Source organism: Pelodiscus sinensis, chromosome 11 (genome assembly GCF_052426305.1).
Source record: "Pelodiscus sinensis isolate ZL-2025 chromosome 11, ASM5242630v1, whole genome shotgun sequence".
Classification (NCBI taxonomy): domain Eukaryota; kingdom Metazoa; phylum Chordata; order Testudines; family Trionychidae; genus Pelodiscus; species Pelodiscus sinensis.
Genome location: NC_143062.1, coordinates 20,391,340 through 20,406,470, shown reverse-complemented (window position 1 = coordinate 20,406,470; position 15,131 = coordinate 20,391,340).

Sequence of the window (15,131 nt, the reverse complement as noted above, 5' to 3'; positions counted from 1 at the left end):
ACATACCAACTTACACAGCACACGGAACATTTCACAGATATCGGTTCGGTTGTGAAGGCCTTGGTTATGCCCAAGAGTCAGGGGAGGTGGCTGGTCGGTTGATCAGGCCGGCAGCTCTTTGAAGTATACGAGAAGGCACACGCACGGTGGTACGTGTGTTGCGAAGACCTCCTAGAGCGAACTGTGCGATGGGTATTTATCCCCAAATCTACACATCGCTTTCCTGCGCTTGCATATTACCATATATGGCCCAATGGTCACCAAGTGGGGGGGTCTGTGTCCCAAGGGTAGGGCCGAAACTGTGCAGGTTTCATGCGACCAGGTAAGCCCCGCAGTTCTCTCGCCAAGGTGGCGGGTGGGAGAGTCTGAGGCTATTTTCCCCTTTTCACACCTTCCCTTTTTCTAAAGGCAATGGTATGCATCCCGGTTTCTCTCAAGGAGTACTGCAGCCCACTATAGCAAGAGCGGCCTGGCCAAACTTTTTTACTGGGGGAGCAGTTTCTTTTCTCTAACATGGATCTGCTTCCTTTTCTTTGTGTCCTGCTAACCCTCGCAAAGTCTTTTCCAATGCACCAGAATGCCAACGTGCACTGAAAGTTATATCACTGAAGCACAAACTATTATGTGGCTTTTTTTTTCCTCTCAAGAAAAATTGTTTGTATAATTATTTGTTCTTACTCTCCTAATTTAAACACATAAATTATGTGTATAAAATATGTCTGCACTAGGAGGGTTTGCCAGTATAGCAGTACCAGCAAATCTTTTCTAGTGTAAACCAGGTCTGAGTCTTTTCAACACTCCTGGGAGATAGTAGTTAAGAGTTACCTCTATTTTACAGATTGTTAAGGAGACATTTATTCAAGATCACAAAGTAAATGTAATATTCCTAATCCCAAGCATTCGAAAATTCTGAGGCTGGTTTTTAAAATGAGAGTTTTAAAAAATATATTTGTAATTCTTGCTTCCTAGTTTACAAACCTTTAGGACACACTCAGGACAGGTTTTCAAGCTTTTCTCTAGAACAGTGAGGGCTAAAAAAATAATTTAAAAAGAAAGCTGACATTCTCATATTATATTATGACTCCAGGACCTGGTACATCAAGAAAAAACACCAAATGTAAGGCTCTCAATAAAATAACAAGAGTTGGTCACACTCCATGTTAGAGGTAATGAAACCCACACCTCTTGATTCCTAGCCCACTGCACTAACCACGGGTGCACATGTAATGCTGTCAAGACTGTTCTCCACTCTAGCACTTCAAATGCAGAAGGTAGGGGCCAACAAGAGACTTTAAAAATACCTTGCTTCTACAGGCTTCTGCTTAAAATCTCCCTAAGATCACAGGTTCCCTGACCTTGGGTGGCATGTTGCCGCCACCCACATGCAAAACCCCTTTTCTGAACCCAGGAAAACTCACTTGGGAATTTCTTCCTGCGGGGTACCCCATGCTCTTTCATTCTCCCTCAGGAGAGAGCTTGAAAACAAAGTGTAATTTCTAATAGCTGATAGGGTTACCAGATGGTTTAACAAAAATTACCAAACACGCCCCCCCCAAAAACAAAACAAAAAAAAGCAGGAAAAATACTGTTGAGAGAAAAAAAGGGGGAGACCAAAGTTGTAAAGCAAAAAAAAAAAAAAAAGGGGGCACTGCACCTTTAAATGGCTCTGCAGACGCAGCAGGGGAAAATTGTGCCCGCCAGGCTTCCTGGGCTCCTCACTTCCCCGCCCCCTCCAGAGGCAGCAGGGGAAAATTGTGCCTGCCAGGATTCCTGTGCTCCTTACTCCCCCGCCCCGGCCAGATGCATCGGGGAAAATTGTGCCCACCAAGCTTCCCACACTCCTTACTCCCCCACCCCCACCAGATGTGGCAGGGGAAAATTGTCCCCGCTGGGCCTGTGTCCGAGGGGAATAGGAAATACCGGACATTTCACATACCAAGTATTTTCTGTTTTTTTTACTGGATGGGGGACCCAAATAATGGCCAGTCCAGGAGAAAACCTAGATAAAGGTAGCACCCCCTCCCATCCATCACAAACACCAACAGGTGGAACCAAACCTGGGACCTCTACAGCTTAGTGCATGAGCCTCTATTGTTTGAGCTAAAACCCAGCAGTCTCTCAGCTAAAGCTATAGAGTACACTCATTCTTTCTCTCTGTAAATGGTCTAAGTGCCACTAAATGGGACAGCAAACCACACCTGGTAGGTGTGTGGGTTACATATATTCCAAACATCTTTTAGATAAGTGAGCACTGTAATATACTAAATCTTAGCAGCCTTTTAGTACAAGAACCATGCACTTCCCTGCAGTTCACTGTATGATTATTTTTAATAAGAAAACATTTTACAAAATGAAAACATTTAATCAAAAACATTTTACAAAATAGGTCAAAGATGTGCAGCTTAAGGATGTTAAGGACTAGTCAACTATCTGATAAGCAAAAGCTTATTGGATAGTCAGTTGATTAGTCAACTAGTCGATTCCCCCTCCCCCCTGCCTTGCTACCTCTATGAGATAGAGGCAGCAAAGGAGGGGGAAGTAGGTACTTCAAAGGAGCAGTGCTGCACAGCTGAGCCTGGGCTCAGCTGTGCAGGGCTGCCCCTTTGAAACATTCAAAGGGCAGCACCACACAGCTGATCCCCAGTGGGTCAGCTGTGCGGCACTGACCTTTGAAAGCTGCCTTAGCATTTCAAAAGGGCACTGTGGATGGAGCCCGGAGTCAGCTGAGGATTCCCCAGCTGATCCCAAGTTCCACAGCATTTCCGCGGAACCCAGCTGACTCCAGGCTCCACAGCGCCCCTTTGAAACTCCACCTCGGGGACATCCATCAGGGGCTCCTGTATATTTCAAAGGAGAAATGTGGAAGTACCTATCGACTAGTCAATTAACTGATATTTAACATCCTTAGTGCAGAGGTGAGGAACTGCACATAAGTGAAGCATCTCAGTTGGACTATCCACAGACATAAATATATGCAGGTTGGGTCTTATGTCAGGACACAAATTACACCTATCACTGGCACGCGGAGAGATAGCAGCCAGCACATAGTGTAGAATAATCAGGGATGGGACATTTTCACCAAGGAGATGACAGGAAGCCCCTACTCTGACCAAAACCACCAAGGAATTTTTAATGTCTATGCAGAGCAGATAAGAGCTCTGTTTAAACTCTGTTTAAGATATTTAACCCCTTACACCATAGGTTTCCAAACTGGGGAGGTGTGAAGAAATTCCAGGGGGGGCACAAGGTGACCCAGCCCTCTCCCCCCCCCCCCCAAGAAAGAGTCCGCGCTGGCGTTAGCTCACCCAAAGTTAATCTTTAACTGTTTGTTTTGCACTATTGTTTCCCAAGGTCTGTCTCCCTCCCTCCTCCTAGAGCTACAGACAAGCCCCAAAGCCACTTTGAAAAGGTGCTAATTTGGAGCTACAAGCCTGTGGTTTGCTCAGCTCCCCAACACTCCACCTGACCCCAACACTGTCCAGCCTGGAGCCCCCTCTTTTCCACCTCTTCCCACTCCCTCATTCCCACTCCAGAGTCCGCACATCCTGTCTCAACCCATTGAGAGTTAGTAAGGGCTGGGGGCAGCAAATGATGGAGAGGAGGGAAATGGAGGGGGCAGGGCCTCTAGAAAGGCGTGGGATCTTGAGGCTTGCCCTGAAATTTAGAAAGTGATCTTGGGTATAAAAAGATTGGAGACAGTAAGGTAAACAATTTTTTATTTTTAAATTTTATACCAGGAAAATATTTGCCTTTTGACGTGTAGGGGTACCAGTTCAGTTGGTGGGGAGACCAAAGAACGATGTAGAAGGCAATGAAACTTTTTTCAAACTTTCTAGCATGCTTGTGGGAGTGTTTGGGACTGTTCTATCATGGGAGTAGGTAACCAGTCTTGCACGGTTACTGGTGCTGGGGTATATATAAGGCAGCACGCGTCCGTACGTAATAGTAGCAGTACATAAATGTTTGCAATAACTTATCAAAGTAACTTGTGTCCATTAAATTTATTCTAATTGGGAAAATTAGTTTTATAGATTTTTTTAATTAATATATTATGTCTGTGATTAAGAAAAGGAAGACTACATTAGGTATGGCTCACTGTCATAGAAAAAAACGGGCTCAATCATCCTCAGTGCATAGTATACCACACAGTTCTTAGCAATGATGCCTTGAGACCTACTCGTCTTGAGTGACACATGACAAAGAACTACAGTGCTTTCACCGAGAAACCAAAAGGGAGCTTTTTGCTGCTAAACTTCAAAATTTGTAACACATGAAGCTGGACACTACTGGAGTTTTTCATCAAATATCGGCCAAAGTGGAAGAAGCAGCTTATGAGCTGTTATTGTTCATCACTAAAGCCAAGAAAGCACACGTAATTGGAGAAACTCTTGTGCAGCCTTGCCTGTTAAAAGCAGCTGATAGTTTTTTCTTGCTTTTCACACCAAGCACTATCAGAAATTTCACTTTCAGACAATTCCGTGAAATGTCCCATCTATGAGTTGGCGAAACATCTTAAACTTCAAGTTGTGGAGGCACTTTTGGCTTCTTTTTTTGCAATTCAGTGTGACAATACCACTGATGTAGCACAGTGCTGTCAGTTGCTTGTCTACTTTCAATTCATTAACAATAGAACTGTGAAAGAAGAACTGCTTTTTTCAAAGGAATTGATGACCACATCAAAGGCTTCTGGTATTATGAAAACTATTTCCGATTTTTTTGAAGAAAATAGACTTTCATGGGGAAAACTTGATGGTGTATGCATAGACAGTGCTCTAGCAATGCTTGGCTTTCGCTCTGGATTTGTGACATTGGTGAAAGACAAAAATCCAGCTGTAACCACAACTCACTGTGTCATACATAGACAAGCATTGGCTGCTAAAACCCTTCCAGATGACCTACGTGACTCATTGAATTTGGCCATCAAAATTGTCAATTTTGTGAAGAACAGTGCTTTAAATATGAGACTTTTTGATGCTCTTTGCATGGATTTGGGAGCAGATCATAAAACTCCTTTGTTTCACATGGAGGTACGATGGCTTTCCAAAAGTAATATGCTTTAGAGATTATTCAAACTGAAAGACAAAGTGGAAATTTTCCTCAAGCAACAGAAGAAAGAAGAGTTATATCATGTATTTACAGACCAAACATTTCAACTTTCACTGGCATACTTTGTGGACATTTTTTGAACCTTTGAACAACCTCAATTTGAAGCTGCAAGCATTATAGTGCACCACAATGCCATCAAAGCATATACAAAAAATATCCAACTTTGGAAATGTCGAACACAAGCTCAGATACCTAACTTTTCATCTTTTTGGACATTTTCATCACTCACTGAAAATGAATGTTTCCAAGAAGTTTGTAAAGACGATGTGAAGAACAAAACTGTGTTTCATCTGGACTGCCAATGTTTCTGGAAACCCCTATTCATAAATTAGTATGAAATCGATTCAATGTTGATATCGATTCATTGCCAGAAGTATTACAAGAATAAGCACTCAAAATAAAATATGATTCAAGAGCGAAACATAATTTTGAAAACACAAGCTTGGAGGAATTTTGGATAAAATATTTCCCAATGTAGTCAAAAGTTGGAGATGAAGCGCTACGTATTATTCTTCCATTTTTGTCAACTTACCTCTGTGAAAAAAAAGCTTTTCAAGCTTAGTCACATTAAAAACAAAATGAAGAAATCAACTGGATGTTGAAAATGATTTATGTTGCACACTTTCATCTTTCAAATCTAGGATTTCCCAACTGATGAAGAAAATGCAGCAGCATCCTTCACACTAAATTCAGTTTGTTTCTGCTATTATGTTAAATTACATTTTTATTAAATTTTTGTGCCAAGAAAAATTACTTGTGCGTATTTTTAATTTTAAATAATTTTTATACCAAGTTTTTGTGTTTGTTTTTAATTTTAAATTACAAGTTTTATTTTTTGTTAAAAGGGGGGTAGAATGATGGTAAAGAAGAGGTAGGGTGCGTGAGGGTTTCTCAAAAATCAAAAGGGGGGCATGATGCCGAAAAGTTTGGGAACCAGTGCCTTACACAATAAGTACATCCAATTTATATTCCTTATTAGGAAGTTTTGTTGATTCTACTGATTAATGGAGGACTTTGGCCGATAAGCAATTCCGTCCAGGTTGGGCTGTGTAGAAATTAGCTGTTATAATTCAATAGGTCAAATACAGCCAAGTGTGACTTACGCTAATATTCATCAGGAAATAGGGCTCTTCAGAAATTTGTGCTTTTTGGGTGGATGAAGGCACTTGACTTTAGACTTTGTGTATTTCAACTGTAAAATAGTTACTTAGGTTGCAAATGCCTGTTTTATTCACTGCCTACAAAGACCTTCTGATAAACATCAGAAATATTGCATTACAGAAAAAACTTGAACCAATAACACTGGGTATATTAAAAGGTCACCAATTTGAAATCTAGTCTATTAAAAAAATTAAATAAGCAGTGTCCTCCTTCCAATATTTGTGGGTTTTCAATCTCCTTGTCCTATTTTTCTAGAAACATTTCACTTGTCTGATGGGCTGTGTCTACACTGGGCCACTTATTCCGGAAAATCAGCCGCTTTTCCGGAATAAGCTGCGAGCTGTCTACACTGGCCCTTGAATTTCCGGAAAAGCAACGATGCTCTACTGTACAAAATCAGCCGCTATTCTGGAAAAACTATTCTGCTCCCACTCGGGCATAAGTCCTTATTCCGGAACACTGTTCCGGAAAAGGGCCAGTGTAGACAGCCTAGTAGTCTTTTCCAGAAAAAAGCCCTGATCGCGAAAATGGCGATCGGGGCTCTTTTCTGGAAAAGCGCGTCTACATTGGCCACAGACACTTTTCCGGAAAAAGGGCTTTTCTGGAAAAGCAGCCTGCCAATGCAGACGCTCCTTTTCCGGAAAAACTGAAAACGGAATAGTATTCCGTTTTAAGCAGTTCCGGAAATTCATGCCAGTGTAGACACAGCCTTAGTGTGTGAGTGATCCACATAAAAAAGAATGACTGCACAGTGTACTCATTTTATGGTAAAGGACATTAGCACAGATCCGCAAGATGGGTAGAAACAGTGAAAAGTAAGAGGAAAAAATTTAATAATTTTTCCTGATTTTTTAAAAATGTATGCTATTATAAGTAATGCCTGTGATTTCCAAAGATTGAAAGAGTATAGATTAAAAAATTAAGTAGACTCTTTAACACACACATGTAATCTCCTTTCAAGCAGCTGCATAGCTACCACTAAAATTGCTTTCCAAAAGGGCTGTACACAGTTACAAGTTGCTCAGTAGCTCTATTCTTATGCTGTTTATATCTGAGTAATTGTATTTAAACATAGCAAATAATCCTATAAATTTCCATTAAAATGTTGGTTCTGGCTAGTTAGGGCTCATTCATCATCCAGTTTAAGTTAGAGCAACGGAGGTTATCCATAGCATAGATACACTGCAACTTTCACCTTTTGGGCTTTGCTCCTTATGCAGAGAAGTAGGAAAGGATATAGGAGGAAACTGCTACATCACTAAGGAATTCCTTCCTCACCTAACCGCTCCAGCAGCTTTATGGCTTCTTTGCATCAACACAGACAATCTCTAAGGGTGCGTCTACACAGGACCCTTAGCTCAAAATAAGCTATGCAATTTGCACTACACAAATTGCATAGCTTATTTTGAGTGTATTTCGAAATAATTTGCTATTCTGAAATGCCCCTTAATCCTCATGGAATGAGGGTTACCAGGACATCAGAATAAGCTGCCCATTATTTCATTTCAAAATAATGGGTGGCTTTAATAGGCGCAGAATTGCTCTTTCGGGATACTTCCGGTGTCCCAAAATAGCGCCGCAGTGTAGACGTACCTAAGAGACGGGCAGAATGGAGAACTGGGCTTTTAAAGTGCTGACTATGTAACAGTAGTAATCACAAAACTAAACTCTTTCTTCTGTATCCTCACTGCTGCTAATGATTTTTCTATTGGACTTCACACTATCTTATACGAAACCAATTAATCAAGCAACTTTCAGCAAGTCACTGTAAACTTTTAGTCTTGGTACATTCCAGATAAAAGTGTGTGGACTGTCAACATGTCTGAATGCAAAGAAGCACAGTACTAATAAAAGGTGATTGGAGGGAAGGGGGGAAATTCAGATTAGTCCAATCTAATTTATCATTAGCTTACTGTTTATAAAAAGTGTAATGTACATCTGCACAAAGAAAAAAATATTGTACAGCTCCCCATGATAAAAAGCAGTAGGCATTTTTAGTGGACTATCTTGGACCACTTAAAGAAAATTCCTATAATTTACAAATCTATATTAATTCATTGTGAACTTTAAAAAACATAGCTGGATGGAAAGACTTTTTTAGAGCATTTTTTTACAGCATTATGGACTCATAAAAAAAGATAGAAAACACCATAAAATAATATTTGGAATAACATCTTGGAAACATCTTGGAAACAAAGGTATATCCACAACTCCCCTTGTTATGTAGAGGAAATATACAAGAAGAGAAGAGAGTAAAAGAGCTTAAAAAAACTGTCCATACATACTGCTACTGCTTTGGATCCCCAATACAAGATGACAGAGGAACATGACTGAACTATTTACCGGGACAATGGGAAGGAATTGTGCAGGAGATACTGTGGCAGTTTGTCAGAGGTGGGCCTGGCCATTCTGCCTATAGCATTGCAATGATCAACAGGGGCCACTGTAGCAGTTAGCTGCAAACTACATCACAGGCTGAACCAGCTCCAGGTTGGGGGAGGGACATTGCTTCCTGCCTAAGACACAACCTTGGGCTGTGTGCTAGACTAGAGGCCACTGCTGGTAGAAGCCAGCCTAGCTGAGCATGTAGTCTACCATTCTATCAACTGTTTTATCAGTCATCACGGTAATGCCTAATTAAAACCTCAATCTGCTTGGCCTGTAATAGCTAGAGCAGTCTTAAGGAGTATCGCCAGTGAGTAGAACTAGCCAAAATTATCTGAATTTAAAGTTTTCTGCAATAACTTTTATTAAAAAATTCTGGTTTTGATTACCTCCTTTCTCCCTCTCCCTACACACACATTTTGATAGAATTGTTGAAAACATAGGGGGAGTAAACGAGCATTAATGATGTCCAGCATTCTGGTTGTACGTCTATTGGATTTGAGGAGGTGAAATTCAGTTCTGTGTGTGTGAGGTACTGCAGTTCTAGATGGTTTGGTTCTGACTTTATGCTGCCTGTGATGTTTACCTGGAGCTACCATACAAACAGATTTGTGGGATGTACCCCTTTTTTGTAGACGTAAGGGAAAAGAGTATACATATTAAGATGCACTTTGGTCTGGTGTTTGACAGAAAAGAGCTGGGAGCCAGGATTCAAATGCAGTCTGAAACACTCAATGCAGCGTGTGACCTGGGGCGAAGCACATTCCCTTCTCAAGCTTCCGTCAGTCCAAGTGTTACAGCCTGTAAAAGCAGAACTCACTTTTTAACCAAAAAAGGAGCATCTGAATTGAGAGTTATTCTGAGTAAACTAAAAATAATTTTTTTTCTAGTTGGCTGCTTCATTTCTAACCATAAAGAAAAGACCCAATGCTCCAATATAATATTTACAAACGGTTAGTCATGACTGGCCATAATGGGAGGAGAATGTATAAAGTAGTGACATAGAATCATAGAAATATAGGGATCAAAGGGATCTGAAGTGATAAGCTAGTCTAACCCCAGCCCTGAGGCAAAACCAAAGTACTGGATATCTAGACATGATCAGTAAGAAAACTTGTAATGAAACTGTGGAAGAAAATTGGCAGGACCATATATACCAAAGGGATACAATCAAAAAAAGTGAACACATATAAAATTGACAAAGATAGCTTCCCCAATTATCACCCCTAATATCATTATCTCATAGACACTAACCTCCCCCCTCCCCCGCCCACCCCTCTCAGTTCTAAAATCTGATTTATCAATTTTATATGTGTTCACTTTTTTTGATTGTATCCCTTTGGTATACATGGTCCTGCCAATTTTCTTCCACAATTTGACCTGAGGAAGTGGGTCTGACCCACGAAAGCTCATCACCTAATAAACCATCTTGTTAGTCTTTAAAGTGCTGCATAGTCCTGTCTTTTGTTTCACAAAATCTCCAGGTCTCTACAGCATGAGCCAGCCACCCGCTGCCACCCAGCCCTCCGCCTCTTCCCGGGACCAGGCTGGCGGCTCCCAGGAGCCTGCCCGGGGCTGCAAGAGGCGGGCGCCCGCCTGGTCTAATGCAGACATCGTGGACCTCATCCACAACCTCCGCACTAGGCACAGGAAAGTGGCCGTCTAGGCAGGATAGCTGCCAGCCTGGCCACCCAGGAGCAGATTTGCATGAAAATCAAGGTGGTCCAGTGAGACCCCCAACCCTGAGCCCTGAGCTTAGAACAGTCGTACTGGGTCAGACCAAAGGTCCATCTAGCCCAGTAGCCTGTCTGCCGACAGCGGCCAACACTAGGGACCCTGGAGGGGATGGACCGAAGACAATAACCAAGCCATTTGTCTCGTGCCATCCATCTCCAGTCTTCCACAAACAGAGGCCAGGGACACCATTTCTACCCCCTGGCTAATACCACTCCATGGACCCAACCTCCATGAATTTATCTCACTTCTCTTTAAACTCTGTTCTAGTTCTAGCCTTCACAGCCTCCTGCAGCAAGGAGTTCCACAGGTTGACTATTTGCTTTGTGAAGAAGAACTTTCTGTTATTAGTTTGAAGCCTGCTACCCATTCATTTCATTTGATGTCCTCTAGTCCTTCTATTATGGGAACTAATGAAGAACTTTTCTTTATGCACCCTCTCCACACCACTCGTGCTTTTATAAACCTCTATCATATCCCCCCTCCGTCTCCTCTTTTCTAAGCTGAAAAGTCCCAGTCTCTTTAGCCTCTCTTCATAAGGGACCTGTTCCAAACCCCTGATCATTTTAATTGCCTTCCCTTCTCCCAGCCTCTCTCTTCCCCTCTCCCACCTCCTTTTCCCAGTCTCCCCGAGTTTTGTCCAATAAAGAGAGTTTCTATTTTTGAACACACATGTTCTTTATTTTGTACATCAGGAAGGGGGGCTAGAGAGGGGTAAGTGGAAGGAGGTGAGGGAGGAATGGGGTACAAGCCCCCGATGGGGAGGACTGGGGTGGCTCTGCAGGCTCCTTGGGTTGGAAGCTCTCCTGCAGTCACCCAATTGACCCTCCCCGGGTGGCAGCCTGCGAAGAGTGCAGCCGGGCTGATGGCCGAGTGCTATGATGTGCTGAGTGTGGGCATTCAGGGCACTGCAAGCCAGGACTACATTGCTGTCCCTCATTGAGTTAGACAAGCACGCGGGGAACCCCTGAGAACTGTCTATCCGGGGTGGGGGTAGGGTCCCTTTAAGCACAGCTCTCGGCTAGCCTGAGACAGCAGCTCCACGCTCTAAGTCCTAACCTGATGCCCTGCCGGCACTGCTTCCGGCCATCCTTAACCTCGGTTCAGGGTCCACCTAATGTGGACATGCTAGCGCGAATTAGCAAAATGCTAATTCAAACTAGTTTTTAGGTCTAGATGCACTATTTCGAATTAGCTTAGTTCGAATTAACTAATTCGAATTAAGTTAGTTCCAATTAGTGCTGTAGTGTAGACATACCCCTAGTTTGTTTCCTCTACGGCATCCTCCCCAGGATGCTCTAGGAGGGAGGGCAGCTGAACCTGGAGACGCGCATTATCCCCACCCCCTCCCAGCAGCTCAGTACAATGCATCCCCATCGCCCCTCCCCTGTGGTGCTGCAGAGTGGAGCTAAAAGGTGGTGAAGCAGAACAATAAGCTTTGCTCTAAAGGCCCCCTCCTGCATCAGCGAGGGGGGGGCAGTTGGCTCCAGGCGCCACTCTGGGGGGGCACCAAGCTGAGGTGGAAGCACACAGCCCCACGTAGCGAGCACAGCGCTGACAGGCCACTTGCTCCCTGCAGACAAGCCACCAAGGCAGGGCTAGGTGGCGGGAGCGGGCACTTCTGGGGAAGGGGAGGGGCATTGGGTTAAAGCAGGAGGGGGCTTGGGATGCCTGGCTCTGTGGGAGGGGCAGGACATTGGGTTAGAACAGGGAACCTGGGGGTACTTTTTCTTTTTTGAAAAAGGGTTACGGGCAATAGAGGCTGCAATTCCAAAACCAACACTTGGTGTCAGTAATAGCTGTAATTCTGTTTACAATCTCCTCTCCCTGCAGCACATACTTTTTTGTTGTTCTTGCTCCTGCATTTATTTAAAAGATGCCTTTGGAAGGCAGCTATACTTTGGACAATTTTTTTTTCATCACCTCAATGGCAAGGGCAGTGTGTGCGCCCTTTGTTCACTTGTTTCTTTTTTGTTCCAGAGTTTACAACTTACCACTAACCCTCCTTTTAAAAAGTTCAAACCACTTTGTTCCACGCTCTTTGCCTTTCTTCTTGGGTTTCATGCTTCTTCTCTCTGCCATGCATTGTACCTTCCAACAAGTGTATTTTAAGTGTATTTTCACATTCAGCTTAAATGAGAAACTCAGACGTGCTTGACCGTTTGCACCAAATACCTATCTATCTTCTCTGGATTGAAAATAGTATATAAATATTGTAGTTATTCACTGTAGAACACCTGGGGCTCGTCTACACTGGCCCCTTTTCCGGAAGGGGCATGTTAATTTCAGCTATCGTAGTAGGGAAATCCGCGGGGGATTTAAATATCCCCCGCGGCATTTAAATAAAAATGTCCGCCGCTTTTTTCCGGCTTTTAGAAAAGCCGGAAAAGAGCGTCTACACTGGCCCCGATCCTCCGGAAAAAGCGCCCTTTTCCGGAGGCTCTTATTCCTACTTCGAAGTAGGAATAAGAGCCTCCGGAAAAGGGCGCTTTTTCCGGAGGATCGGGGCCAGTGTAGACGCTCTTTTCCGGCTTTTCTAAAAGCCGGAAAAAAGCGGCGGCCATTTTTATTTAAATGCCGCGGGGGATATTTAAATCCCCCGCGGATTTCCCTACTACGATAGCTGAAATTAACATGCCCCTTCCGGAAAAGGGGCCAGTGTAGACGTAGCCCTGTTGTCTTTGTAGCTGATAACTCCTGGTGGGTGCAGAAGATACACATCGGTGCTATCTTTGAACCTGGATTGATAAAAGTTTATGTATATGTAATGGACTGGTCTCTTGCACCCCGCCCAAGTTTGGGGGGGGCAATAAAGTCCCCTCGTACCGAGGGACCACTGACCCGCCTTTTGGTATAGCGGCAGGGGCCAGTCGCAAGGTGGGTCGCACGAGGGGGACCGGGGAGGGGACTCGGGCCCTCCCTCTCTCTGAGTCCCAGCCCAGGGCCCTAAGGCAGGGGAAGCTCTCCCTTGCCAATGGAGGGGGTTGAGACCCCTTAACCCTCCATTCACGGGGTCCACGGCCCTGCCCTGGACCTTCTCTCCCCGGTTCGGGTCAGTCAACCCCCCATCGCGGCGAGAGACTCACCGCACTCTGCCGCCTCCGAGCCTCCACAGTGGTTTTCGGCTCCTCCGTTTCTCCCCCCGACTCCTGTCCCTCCTGGCCCTTTTGAAAGGGCCGCCATTCCGCATCCCCTCTAGGCTCCGCCCCCGGCTGCGTCACCCGGCTCCCCGGGAGTCCCAGGGTGATGCCACGGGTGATGTCATCTAAGTGCGCCAGCCTGGGCTGCGGCCCCACCGCCACGGCCGTATCCGCAGTGGGCGGAGTGGTCTCGGGCTCCCCCATGGCTCCCCCGCCACTCCTGACAGTGCGGGGCAGCGGGATGAGACCGGCTGCCTCGTCACACACCTCCCCCCTTAAATCCTTTCCTAGCCCTGCCGCCCCCTCCTTTGCCCGTTCCGGTACCCACGATAAACAGTCTGCATTCGCATTAGCGGTGCCAGATCGGTGTTTTACTGTGAATTGGTATGGTTGCAGACTTAGATACCCTCTTAATATCCGAGGGTTCGTATCCTTCATACTTCAGATCCATTGCAGGGGCGCGTGGTCTGTTACCAAGGTGAATTCGCCGCCTAGAAGGAAATAGCGTAACGAGTCAATGGCCCATTTAAGGGCTAGGGCCTCTTTTTCTATTGTTGCGTATCCCCTTTCTCGGGGGAATAGCTTACGGCTCAAGTATAATATTGGGTGTTCCTCCCCTTCCTCCTCTTGGGCTAGCACTGCTCCCACCCCGAGGTCGGATGCGTCTGTTTGCAGAATAAACGGTTTGTTAAAGTCAGGTTGGATTAGTACCGGGGCGTGAGTTAGTGTGTATTTCAGCTTTTTAAAGGCCGCGTCACAGTGCTCTGTCCACCTTACACGTTATGGTTGCCCCTTGGCTGTCAGATCGGTCAGGGGGGTGGCTATTGAAGCAAAATTGTCCACAAACCGCCGATAGTAGCCGGCCAACCCTAAGAATTGGCGTACTTGCTTTTTTGTGGTCGGGACGGGGTATTCCTGTACTGCTTGGACTTTACCCAGTAGGGGCTTAAGCTGCCCTCGTCCCACCATATATCCCAGATAGGATACTTCTGTTTTCCCGAAGTGGCACTTTTTTGGGTTGGCTGTCAAGTTCGCTTGTTGGAGCGCCCCCAGTACGGCTGTTATGTGGCCCAAGTGCTGCTCCCAGGATCCGCTAAAGATAATAATGTCATCTATGTAAGCCGCAGCATACTCTTGGTGGTCCCTCAGGATATGGTCCATCAGCCTTTGAAAGGTGGCCGTGGCCCCATGTAAGCCGAAGGGCATATTCACGAACTGATACAGCCTGAACGGAGTGGCGAAAGCCGTCTTGGCTTGGGCCCTGGGGGACAGGGGGATCTGCCAGTATCCCTTCGTAAGGTCTATGGTTGAAAGGTAGCGGGCCCTTCCCAATCGGTCTAGCAACTCATCTATGCGGGGCATGGGGTACGTGTCGAACCTGGAGATCGCGTTTACCTTGCGAAAGTCAATGCAGAATCGGGTGGATCCGTCTGCCTTCAGTACCAACACTATTGGGCTTCGCCATTCGCTTCGCGACTCCTGGATCACCCCCCACTTCAACATCGCTTGGAGCTCCTCCTTCACCACACCCCATAGCTTACGCGATAACGGTCGCAGGTGGTCGCGCACCACTTTACCTGGTTCGGTTATGATGTCGTGGCATAT